The 10,554-nt window shown below is 50.6% G+C and overlaps 1 protein-coding gene across 2 annotated transcripts in view; it reads left to right on the top strand.

Moving 5' to 3' along the window:
- The first annotated feature begins 9,710 nt into the window (after positions 1-9,710).
- The window catches only part of CTPS1 (CTP synthase 1), a 28,774-nt gene continuing 27,930 nt past the window's right edge, over positions 9,711-10,554 (top strand). Inside the window, exon 1 of one of the 2 annotated variants that reach the window (XM_070260283.1) lies at positions 9,711-9,976. The gene's annotated coding sequence lies outside the window, so the exon portion shown is untranslated. The remainder of the gene's footprint in view (positions 9,977-10,554) is intronic. The other variant, XM_023632395.2, reaches the window with a different exon arrangement.

Below are 10,554 nucleotides of genomic sequence, written 5' to 3'. Positions count from 1 at the left end.
ATTTATTAAGACTGATAGAGCAATGTCTGTGTATGTTGGAAGAAACTTTCATCATAATTTTAAAATACTTGACTTGAACGAAACACTGTTGTATTCTAAAGCCCTTTATATTATTACAAGGAATTTCAACGTTACATTTTGTCAACGAAAGAAAAGGCGGAAATGTTAGTCATACAACAGGCTGGGAAGGAGGCCTCTAGAGAAAGGCAGGTGTCCACACTGGAGTGAGCGAGTTATGCCAGAGCGAAGGAGGCTGCGGGGTGAAGTGTAGACCTGAGGCCAGTTCAGAGAGAAGGAGGCAAGAAACGCAGGTGGGCTCCCCATAGAAGAAAGGGGTCTTCACAGGTGGACGCAGAGTTTCTGTTCTGCCTGGAGGAGGGCCTAGGTGGGAATTCGCTGCAGCCCCCAACAGCGAGCGTGGCGCAGCTGAGCTTGGACCACAGGTGGCTGCAGTGTGGGGGCTGCCAGGGTCTGACAGAGAATGAAAGGCAAAGAGCAGATGCACAACTTGGAGGGGTTCAAAATGCAGAGTGAGAGTTACAAGTGGAAAAGCGGGGGGTGTTTGAGAGGGACGTGCATTCACTTGAAGGAACAGAGACCCAAAGGTGCAGCAGCTTAAGCATGGCAGAATTTCTGTCTCTCCCACCTGGCTGTCTGGGCACAAGCCACCCAGGTCCGGTGTGTTGCTCCTGGGAGTGGGCAGCGTGGCCTCTTTCCAACTCTTGCTCCTCTGCTCACGAGTAGTTCCAAGTTTCACTTGCAACTTGGCTAAACTGGAACTGTGCTTCCTGGACCCCCTTTCCCTTAGGGTTCCTTGCGAGAGGGGCCCAGAAGAGGAGCTAGTATGAGGATTGCAAGGTGGAAGTGAAGCGGCGGCCATCGTTCTCTGAACGGGGGCGATGGTGATAGACAGACGCAGAAGGGTTTGGGGGGTTCCAACTTGTCCTCGGCTCCTCTTCCCAAACGCTGGCCCTGCTGACCACAGAGGCGCCAGGCACACCAGCAGAGGCTTGGGCCCGCTGAAGTGTAGCTACCCAGAGGCTGCGGCCACCCCGGGGCCTCCGCACCAGTCCGCCCTTCCCAGTGGCTGCACTCACCTGCCTTCTCTACTTCCCAACAAACTGCACTGTGTCCCTCTCTGATGGTTGTTCACAAGGATTTGTTACTGACCCCTCCTCCGATCTCCCATCTCCCTGCTCCAGACCTTCACTTCCTCAGCTCCCCCTATAGTTGTGCAAAGTCTGATTCCTATAATAAAATCTCTCATGCCGTCGGTGTAAATCAGATGGTTTTGGTTTTCCCCATCTTTGGCTCAGGTTTTGGTTTTTTTGAGTTTGCTCAGTTTTCATTCATTCATCTAATGTCTTGCTTCCCAAAATTTTCACTCTTGTTGTCTCTCCTGTTCTCCCCACCTTTATGGATTGATGTATTTTTAAAACATTCTTTATCGTAGTTTTAATGAGGTTTCAGTGGGGAGGGGAGGAAAGTTTGATGTATTTGTTCAATCTACTGTCTTAACCCGAAGTCTTCTCGCTGCTGTGGTCTTCCTTCACAGGAATGAACTCTGCTGTTTCCTAAATGGACGAGCTCCTCCTGCGTCTGTGTCTCAGCGCATGATCCCCCCTCCATCCATCCCCCCTTCCATGCCCCTCTCCTCTGTCCCCTCACATCCCCCCTCCTCCAGCCTGCCTCCCTTTTTCCCTCTGTTGGTGCCTGCCTATCCTTACGGGTACTGCTCACAGAAGCTTTTTTTGGCCAGCTGGCTGGGTTATCTACCCCACCCCCCACCTCAGGGGGATTTGGAGGCACCCCTCCACTTTCCCCCAAAACTATACCGACCTTGGTATTATAATTGCCTTTGGAAACCTGGTCACTGGGACAGTACCTGGCACATAGGAGATGCGAATAAATGCTCCATAAATGAACGAATGAAATAGACACCTTTCTTGCCAACTCTTTAGATTTGTTTCCATAATGAGAATCAGAGGAAGGTGATTTGTTTCCCTAAAAAGAAGAGGATCTGGAGGAAGGAGAGACAGAGGAGACAGGCACAATTTAAAGGAGGCAAATAAAATGTTGTGAATCTTAAGATTCTTGAAAAAATGAAGAGCTTTAATGGATGACCATATTATTTGTATTTTAGCTTTTAAAAGAGCCCCGAGAAAATGAATCTATGGTGTTGGAAGTCAGAGTAGCGGTTATACTTGGGGGATTGGTAACTGGGAGAGGAACGAGGGGGCATCTGGGGTGCTGGTAACATTCTGTTTCTTGGTCTGGGTGCTTGTTACATGGGTGTGGTTGAATATGTAAAAATTCATCAAGTTGTACAGTTATGAGTTTTGCACTTTTTTGTCTGTACATTATACTTCAAAAAAAGTTTACACTGGGTCCAGCCCCGTGGCCGAGTGGTTGAGTTTGCGCGCTCCAATTTGGCGGCCCAGGGTTTCGCCAGTTCAAATCCTGGGCATGGACATGGCATCGCTCATCAGGCCACGCTGATACGGCATCCCACATGCCGCAACTGGAAGGACCCACAACTTAAAAAAAAAATACACAGCTATGTACCGGAGGGGCTTTGGGAGAAAAAGGAAAAATAAAATCTTTAAAAAAAAACTTTACAAAATATAAGTAAATTTTTTGAAACAAAAAACAACCTTCAACTTCCCTCTCCAGAATAACATCACCTCTCCCACATGATCTTTGCCAACCTTTCCAGTTATTTAAACCCACAAACAAATGGGTGTTTTTCCCATACCCCCTTGAGCTCAGATCAGTTAAATATATGTTGAATGCAAGTGTTTGAATCATTTAAAAAACTCTCATGTGCAACAGGAATCGAAGTGCTAATTATGTAACCCTGGGGGTTGTTGGACGGCCTGTGAATCCCTATTTTTCCTCCAGTTTAAAAGGTGCCTTTCAAGTGATGGTGGCACTAATGGCAGGAGTATGAGTCGTTCTTGAGACAGAAATAGATCTCTTAGAGACATCTTAGAGGGATGTCTGGAGCCTGGCCCTGGAACTTGAAATTATAACCACTGAGTTCTCTACACATATGATGACTCCACTGAGTGCTTCTTGATGCAAATCTTTCTAAATGTCTCAATGTCCTGCTTATCTAGCCACTTGGCGTCATTTGGTTAGTTCACTCAACTCTGTGGCATCTGGGAGAAGGCTAGGGGCTCAGCAGGAGCCCGGGGAACACTCACACGCTGACCTCTTGGTGATCCTCAGTCCACAATCACCCTGGGGAACACTGCCTGGAAACGTTGGAGACCTTTGGATTCCCGAGCTGGGCTGGCGGAAGGACCGCTCTCGTGTTGTCTTCCCACCAAATGAAATACAGTAGGTTTTTTCTTTTGTAAGAACACTCATTTGTCTTGGACAGAGAGGTGGGAAAAAGCCAGACCAGGAGGAAGTTAAAGTCACAAGGTCATTTCATAGTCTTAATCCATTTCATCAAATATTCATCAAGCGCCTTCTTTCCGTCAAAGACTGTGCCAGGCACCGTGGATGGGCCACAATTTGGGGGGAAGCAAGGGGCGGGAGCTTGTCTTGGAGCTCTGTTTGCTTAACGAGCACATGGTTTTTAGGTAGCTTATGTGTCGGAGATGGTTCTGGAGCTTATGGAAGTCTGGGGGCGGCTTCCCCACCTCTTCTTGCAGCTACTGATGCTGAAAAGAGGCAGTTCTTTCTCGCAGTCTAGAAAGAAACGAATCCGGATCGCCTCCATATAATGTGGTAAATGATGGGACAGATGAATAGAGAGATGGCTCTGTGGATGAGAGGGATGGTCCTCAACCAGCCTGAGAGGCTGGGGGGCGTCTCACAGGGGAGGACACTAGAAGCGAGTCCTGTTTGCTACGTTTTCCAAACCCCGAAGTCAAAACATATGATCTGAGAAGTATCCATTTTCTCATCTGCTCATTTATTTGCATTAAAGGTCTTACAGGGGTATAATAACAAAATGACACTTAGTTATGTGTAACACATTACTTTTATTAAAAATAATAAAATTCCAAGAAATCAGAACCGTCCCCCCAAGTCTGGGATACGGTGATGAGATGTGGTGGTGATGTTAGCTATGGTATATTTGTCAACTAAGAATTCATTATTACGTTTTCATAATAGCATGTTTTTATAAACTGTGTTTTTCTTTCTCTTTTACTACATTTTCCCCCCAAATGTGTTATTGAGACACTAAGGTATGATTATGCCACACAGTCATATATAATATTAATGTATATTATTATATGCTCTACAGGAGACAGACGTCTCTATCAGATTATTCTGACAGCCCATCATGTTCTCTGGGGAGGGCATCAATTAATACTCAGGTGGATATGAATTTTATCCCAAGCTCAACTGATTATTGAAAAGCTCTTAATTGAACTTGAAACTCAGAATGGCATCATTCCACGTATCTCTCAGAGCGTGTAATAATGAATTCACTGCCCCTCAGTATCTACCCAGCATCAGGTGAGAGAACAACCCTCATGAGAGACACCAGAAGATGCTTTATAATTTACCCTGAATAAGCCAGGTCTACAGATGGCTTCTTCCCCACACGGCATCCTATTGCCATCCTATTGGCTTTCTGCAGAATAGGGGTGGCAGTAAGGGACCTAGAGGATCAGTGAAAGGTTATTTGAGGAAGTGATATGTCTCCTGAACAATTGTTGTATGATTTTCTCCTTAATCATAATGACCCTCTTCAGTTTGGCTGCTTGGAAGTTAAAAGTTGAATTTGTGACTCGCCTCTAGAAAGTGTAAAGGATTTGGAACGTAATTTAATTTCTGGATTCATTTATTTGTGGAACAAATATTCACCAAATGCCTCCCATGTGCCGGGACCAGCTAGGCACTGAGCATACACCAGTAAATCAGATAAACAGGTCCCAGGCTTCACAGAGCTTAGAGACGGTGGGAGGTTTGGACAAGGAAATGAACTATCAAAATACAACGTGTAAGTGCAATACTTGGGGAAGTCCAGGCAGCGACAGAAGAATGGGGAAGAAGTGCTAACCCGAGCTTGGGAGAAGGAGGCTGTGCGGAAAAGTTACTTTGGGGAAGTGAAGGCCACGGTGAAAGGTGACATTAGTAAGACAAAGGGAAGGGGAGAGCCCAGCAGCAGCCTACGCAAAGATCCAGATGCGAGAAAGACAACAAATGGCGTGTGCAGGGAACTGAAAGGGTCCAGTGTGGCCAGAAAGGGAAACTGAGGCCAGCTGGTGCAAAGCCTCTGAAATCAGTGTGGTTTTGACTTTATCTTGAAGGCAATGGTGTGTCACTGAAGAAAAAAATTTCCTACCCTTATTTTTCCTTTGCCTCATTTTTCTCTCAAATTTTATACACACACACACACACACACACATGCAAAAAAGCCTTAAGTTCTTTCAAGAGCAAAGTGAGGCTATAACCTGCCAGTTCACTAAATATCATCATCAGAGAAAGCTAGCTCAAGTGGGGAAAAGCCACCACAACACATTCACACTAGAAGAATACACAGCGAATACGATAGGACATACACACATGTGCAGGGCACCTCTCGAAGGATGAACCAGACACTGGTAATAGTGCTTGCCTCTGTCTGGGAGGAAAACCAGTGGCTGCTGAGTAGATATGGGAGGGACATTTTTACTGTGTATCCCTTTTTCCCTTTTGAGTTTTGTGCCACTCACATATTTATTAAAAACTAAATAAAATTTAATTTTAGACTCAATAGCCCCAATCTGGGAAAAAAATGACAACAAGTTTAAGTCAGTAGTTGCATTCTCCTTCCTGCTCCATTGCTCATCCAGGTAACCTACTAGAATGCCAGACGAGGATGACAGCACATTGATGTGAAAGAGAAAAAAGCAACCCAAAGAAGCCTTGGTGAGGAAACGATGAGCAAGCCTTGGTGGCAGGTAGAACAGGAGGATTCGGTGAGCCTCCCATGGGCCGGCAGGAGAGCGTTTCCATCTTTCAGTCTTGGCTTCCTCTCATGTAATAGGGTAATAACGATGGCGTTTGCGTCATAGGATAGTAGTGGGAATTAAATCTTAGATCCTGGTCATGAAAAGGTGAACAAGATTGTTCCTGATAAGGGAGCTGAGACACAAAGGTTAAGTAACCTCAAGGAGATTACAATCGGCATGGAGGAGACAGAGACGTGATCAGGCTATTTCAGCACCTGGGACCAATGTCAGGGTGAGTGTCAGGTGCACGGCAGGAGGGACCTGCGGGAGGGGTGGTGTCCTGGGGTGGGTGCCCTAGGAGCAAAGTCTGAGATGGGGTTCTTGTGCAAGTAAATGATTGAAGAACGCTCTCCAGTGAAGGCTGTTAGGAACGAGAAGCAGGACAGGGCAGGGAAGAAGCTAGAGGTGTATTTCTCTGGTTCAGGAGTTGGCAGACTTTGGCCTTCGGATCATATCTGTATTTCTGTCAATAAGGAGTTTCATCGGGACACAGTGTCTGGCCGCACGCCCAGTTGGGTGAGCAGCGCGGGGTAGGTTGCCGAGAGACTGAAGAAAAGACTCGGAGACGGTGAAGGAGACACACAGGTTCATTGGGAGCTACTTACAGGGAGGTCTGCCGGCCGCCGGCTGGAGAGCAGCTTGCCCCCGCAAGCGTGGGCCGGGAGGGGGTTGTTTATACAGGCAGGGGCCCCAAAGGCTATATGCTTTCCGGGGGGGCTGTCCCTGGTATGACCAGCGTTCCCAGGAACAATAGCTCATGTGGCAGGGCTCCGTGTCATCAAGACGTGATGTTCCTTGAGTGCGATAAGGTAGGATCCGGGCTGGCCAGGCCCTGATCATTACAAATCCCAGCAGCTGGGCATCCTGCCCAGAAGGGAGCAGGATGGACACATGGTTGCAACGGGTTTGTGGGCTCTTGCTGAGCAAGCAAGGCCCAGGCCCTATACACAGCCACATTTCTTCTGTTTATGCAGTCTCTATGGCCACTTTTGCACCATGAAGGCAGACCTGAGTAACTGTGACCAAGACCGTATGGTCCACAAACTCTAAAATATTTACTATTTGCCCCTTTCCGGAGTCTGCCAACGGCTGGTTTAGCTGAGTCTAGCCTCAGCCTGACCCCAGGGGGCGCTCTCGAGCGTGAATAGCATCACAGAATTGTCCCACGTGGAGACAAGGCGCCTGGCCTTTTGTAGCCTTGCATGGGGCCCACCTTAGGGCCCTGTGCTTAGAAGGGCCCTGCACTTGGAGTTCAAGAGAGATGTCTCAACTGGAAACATCAATTTGGGAGTTGTCAGAATCTGGATGGTATTTAACGTCTGGATGAGATCATCTAGAGAATGAGTGTAGATGGAGAAGAGATCTGAGGACTGAGCCCTGGGGCATACCACTGTTTACAAGTCCAGAAGAGGAAAGGATGGAGGAAGAGAGACCCAGATGGAGAGGCCTGTGAAAAGGGAGAAAAACTGAGAAAAAGTCATTTTCTAGAAGCCAAGTCAAGAACACATTTTAAGGAGGTGGTGTCCAGCGGTGACAAATGCTGTTAGAGAAGTAGTTGGTTTAGGGGCGGGATCTGGGGGCCATATGGCTGCACCCAGAAGCCCACAGGGAGTCAGGGAGCCCAAGGTGGGGAGAGGAGCAACCCAGATATGCAAATACACATACATACACACAGGCACTCACACAACGTACATAGAGCCATGCTGTCATCTTTATCTGGGACTTGTGAACAGACACCAAAGATCAGAGTCTAGGCTGGCATACAGAGAAATCTGGGAATATCGAGTCTAATTTTTGACAAGGGCAATTTGAGTGGAATTGCACAAGCAATAGCCTCATCAGAATGAGTTCAAGAGAGAGGGAAGAAATTGGAGACAGCAAGGACAAACAACACTTTCTAGAAGTTGTACTGAAAAGAGGCACGGAGAATTATGTTGAGTCGAGAGGGGTTTTATTTTACGATGGGAGAAATTGCATTCTGCTAGTGGAAACAACGTAAGAGGTGAGAAATACTAGAGTGACAGTCTTGAGTTGATGAGAGGATATGGCACTTGAAGCAAGAAGAGGCTGACCCCTAGGAGTATGGACAGTTTGTGCACAGCACAAGACAGAAGGCAGAGCATGTGTGCACAGATCCAAGAAGGGTGAGGGATATGGTGGTGGGAGCTCAAGGAAGTTCTCCTGATGACTCCTATTTTTTCAGTGAGATAAGAAGCAAGACCCTCAGCTGAGAGCAAGCATCGGGGAGGAGACAGCAGAGGTTTGAGGAAGGAGAGGAAAGTGCAAAGTGGTTGTCCGGAATAGTGGCGGAGTGAATGGCTCATTTTTCTAAATCTGCTACAGCGTCTTCATTACTTCAGCAAATATGTTCCCCAGATTTATCACGTCCCTGGCACTTTGATAAACACTAAATGCTTCTTGAAAGAACATGTGGCCGGAGAGCACCTTCAAACACACCCCCAGTGTGTTCCACACTGGGAGCGGAGCACAGCCTGGGCAGCCTGGCAGAGAAGGAGCAGTGGTGATCCAAATTTGGAAGGAGCCAGAAGCCCCCCCTTTGAGCCACTGCAGAAACCTCCTAACTGGTTTTTCGGAGTCCATTTGATTGATTTTCCTGAAATACAAACCTGATGTTGCACCTTTTCTTTAAATACATTCGGAAACATATTGAAGAGATACACAAACTTGTGACAAACTGCTTCTGGGGAAGAAAACAAGAACACTGGTGCAGAGTTGAGAGCCTTACTCTTCAAGTATACCCTTGTGTAATGTTTGGGGAAAAAATTTAACCGTGTCCATGTATTCATTATTCAAAAGAAAAACATAACCCTCTCCTCCAAGAAGATTCTATCGCTTTCCACTGTCCTTAGAAGAAAGAATGTGGTCTACAGTGCTCTGCATGGTAGGCCCCGCTGTCTCCAACCTGAACTCCTCTCTTCCTTAGGCTGTGACTCAGCTCCCCTGGCCTTCCACCTCAGCTGTGCTAGGCTCTCTTGGGCCTCAGGGCCTTTACACAGGCTTTTCCTTCTGCCTCATTCTTATTCTCACCTCTCCCTTCCCTTTCTTTGCCAGTCAACTTCAAGTCTCAGCTTTAAAGCCACTTTTTCAGGGAAGACTTCCCTGCTTGAATCCCCAGTCTCCACGCTGGGCACTCACTCCCCTGGCACTGGGCACTGATGAAAATCATGACGAAGTGCAATGAGCTGGCCATTTGCCTCACTCCATCGTGAGACCTAGGATGGGTCCCTTGGAGCCCAGCACAGCACACGGCACACAGTGGGGGTCAATGAACGGCTGAATGAAACTGTCCGCCTCTGGACCCTTGTCCAGCTAAAGTAGCCGCCGTCAGTGCAGACGTGGGGAAAGGGAGCCAGATGAGGCGGCAGCCAGCGCCGAGCCGCCCTCCTGGCCTTCCCGTTTAGAGGCCGGGGGTGACACTGCCGGCGTCCCTCGGTCCAGAGGGCCCGGCGGGAAAGCCGGGCTGGGGCCGCACCACCAGGAGCCGCGATTGTGGTGCTCACGGGTCCACGGTGCAGAGACACGGTGCGATGGACCCAGCCTCCTCTAGAAGCCCGATGGGGAAGGAGGCTGGAGCCAGGCGACGGGCTTGCCAGGCGTGAGTCCAAAAACTGCCTCCTCCCCGTCAAGAAAGGAGGCTTGCACCCTCGGGTGTGACAAAGGCTGCGAGGCAGAAACGCCACAATCTGCCCAGTCTCGAACAGCTGCGTCCCCCAGGCGTCAGGAGCACGGCGGGACGGACTGTCCAGGACAGCTACCCGCGTGGGCTGCAAAGCGCCTCCGCCCCGCGCCTGCGCACTCGGGGACGCGCCCAGGCCCCGCCCCGGGGAGGGCCCGCGTGCCCGCCCCGCCCCGCCTCTGCGTGCGCACCGCCTAGAGCCCGCCCCCGTGAAAGACTGCCGGGCGCATGCGGCCGGGCGGGCTCACTGGCCGCCGGGGCTTGCTGCGCGCGTCGCCCGCTCCGCTGCGTAGCCGACGGCAGGATCTGGAGCCGGCCTCAGGTAGGCTGATTGCCGGGGTGCCGGGGAGCTGGTTTCCCGTGCGGGAGGCGGCGGCGCGAGCTGAGTCCGGCGCGGGACAGCTCCACCGCCGGGTGACAGACAGGGCTCCCACCAATCAGGGGTGAGGTGGCTCGCCGGCCTGCCCAATGGGCTGCGTGCCTAACGGGAGCGGGGCGGGCGGCTGGGCCCGCCAGGAGCCGGCTCCCGCGCGCGGGGCCGCGTGGCCGGGCGCAGCTGGGGAGCCGGGCCCAGGAAGCGCGGGGCGGCGGGAGAGGCCGCAGGACGCGGGCTGCGGGGCCCGGCAGCGCCCATTGCAGCGCGGTCTGGCTCGCCTGACCCGGGGGCCAGGGATGGCTCGTGGGCCGGAGACGGCCGAAGAGGCTCGGAGCCCCCTTGGCTCAGCCCTCCCGGAGCAGACCCAGCAGCCGCCCTCGCCCCTCTGGCCTCAGGCCCGGCCGCAGCCCCGTTGGGAGGCGGTTCGGGGTCCGAGACAGGCCTGTGCGGTGGGGGATGGGGTCGGCGGCCTGGCAGCGGCCCCCTCCATCCGGCGCACCCCGACTCCGCTGAGTGGAAGGGGC

Source organism: Equus caballus, chromosome 2, assembly GCF_041296265.1.
Source record: "Equus caballus isolate H_3958 breed thoroughbred chromosome 2, TB-T2T, whole genome shotgun sequence".
NCBI classification, from domain to species: Eukaryota; Metazoa; Chordata; class Mammalia; order Perissodactyla; family Equidae; genus Equus; species Equus caballus.
The sequence above is the reverse complement of the archived record's forward strand: the minus strand, read 5'-3'. Positions and strand labels throughout refer to the sequence as shown.